The sequence below is a fragment of the Octodon degus genome, unplaced genomic scaffold (assembly GCF_000260255.1).
Source record: "Octodon degus isolate 3935 unplaced genomic scaffold, OctDeg1.0 scaffold00146, whole genome shotgun sequence".
In the NCBI taxonomy this organism is placed as follows: Eukaryota; Metazoa; Chordata; class Mammalia; order Rodentia; family Octodontidae; genus Octodon; species Octodon degus.
This window is the reverse complement of record NW_004524722.1, coordinates 5,123,834-5,126,120: the sequence shown is the minus strand read 5'-3', so window position 1 is coordinate 5,126,120 and position 2,287 is coordinate 5,123,834.

Below are 2,287 nucleotides of genomic sequence, written 5' to 3'. Positions count from 1 at the left end.
GATTTGTCTTTTGTTCATTGTAAACCCTAAGAACGACCTAGTTTTCCTAAAATGGCTTTGTAAGCATTGATTTTCTAAAGCCATCCTTAATTTCTTAATAACTTTTATTAAAATACTTGATTAAGTAAGAATAATTTAAAATTTCAACCAAGGATGTTTCCATACCAATTTTTAAAATATGTTACAGTGCAAGGTATTCAGACTCTTACTTATTCTATGCAAATAACTACATTGATATGCAAATAATAGTACTGAGTAATATTTTCCAAAATCTGGAGAATATTACTTTGGGAAAAATGTGTTTTTACAAATGTTTAATTTTAACTCATAAGAGCAGAGTATATTGAGCTCTTGATATTGATCTTGGAAATGATTTCTCGGCTATAACACTAAAAGTGCAAACTACAACATAAAAATGAAGATAATGTCAAACAGAACCTCATAGATAATGAAATAATCAACAGAAGGAAAAGAGGGCCTACCAAATAAAGAAACTAATTTGAAAACCCTGTGTCTAGTCCATAATTAAGGTTGAAAATCTATGAGTAACTCTTACAGTTGAGTTTTAAAAGTAACTCTATAAAAATGAAAACACTTTTCTGGGACTTTACTCCACAGAAACAAAATAGCAGCACCTTCCATTTTCCTAAGTAATTTTGTTATTTTTTTTAAAGAGAAGAAATAAAAATAAAAATAATGATAGAACAGAGTTCCAAAATAAGCTCACTCTTGTTACTAAACAATTGTAGAGTAAATTCTCAGACTTTGAACTAAGCACAAGTGTAATGATTATAGAGCACATTTGTTTTAAAATCCAAGTTAATAGCTGATTTACACACCTGTGCTCTCATGTGTTTGTATAACTGATTTTCCTCCATAAAAAATAAGTTCATTGTTAACAGCTAAAATTTTCTCATGTCACATCATACTAATAGAAGTTATGATTTTCAAGCTACATTAATTAATTTTTAATTTTTATTATGATGATTTTAGATCCAAATACAGATGTAGGAAATAATGCAAGGTGATATTATGCTCCATTTGTCAACTTTTTTCTCAATGGCAATAAAATGGTTTTGCAAAAAAGTAGTGCAGTATTCAAATTGCAATACTGGCATAAATAAACTATATTGCATATTTTACTTGCTTTTATTTATATACATGTTTACTTCTTGATTTTCTTTTTCTTTTTTTGTGTGTATTTTAGGGAAAGATCTACAGGAGTTCAGGGTCTCACCACTAGATTGGACTCATAGTGATTCTCCTGTTTACAGCCTCCCAAGTGCTTACACCACCATGCCCTGTCTCAATTGCACTGTCCCAGAGTACCCTGGGGGTGGGGCCAGGCCCCAGGGATTGAACTCTGGCCCTGTGCTTGCTTGCAGGTGCTTTAATTCACTGAGCTATTTGGCCGGCCCAGATATATTTTTTTTCTTTTATTGTATTTTGACCAATACATTAGATGTCTTTAACTTTTGTGTAGTGATATTCTAAACAAGGACATCCGTCAAGACTTTCCAATCAGCAAAATTCCACTGACAAATACATCTTGTGTAAGGTCAGTGTATACTAGGAGAATAAAGGATTATGGCAGAAAAGCAGATTTAGCAGACCATTTCAGAATACTAAAACAATTTCTATATTCACTGAATAGAATTTCATATCCAAAACATATATGAATTTTATTTATGTATTTATTTATTACTTTTTTATTTAGTATAGGGTCTTCAGGGTCTCACTACTTAGATCTGACTTATAGTGGTTCTTCTTTTTTCAGCCTCCCAAGTGCTGGGGATAGAGGCATGCGCCACCTTGCCCAGTCTCAATTGCCTTCTCAGCGCACCTCATGGGTCGGGCCAGCACAGCACCCCTGGGATGGAACCCCAGCTACTGTGCTCTGTCTAAGCAGGTGCTTTAGTCCGCTGAGCTATCTGGCTAGCTAAAACATATGAATTTAAATTTTACTTAGGTTCAGTGAGGAACATTCAGTGAAATGACCTTTTCTGACTTCTTCAAATGTGTTACATACAATGTAAAGGATCCTACAATGCACATAGTACCTTTCTGAACTGATTAGGAACAGACTTGAGTTGATGGAATACTGACAGGTACCACCTGAAGCACTAAAGGATTGTTTTTGTTTCTAGATCATCCAGCTCTTAGACCAACTTTGTAGGCTTCCTAGAGAGCAGAGACAGTGTTAATTCTCAGATCGAGAAAAAAAAATCATGCCCGAAGATTTCCATTCTCAGGGGAAAGCTGCCTTCATAAGAAAGGGCCACAAATT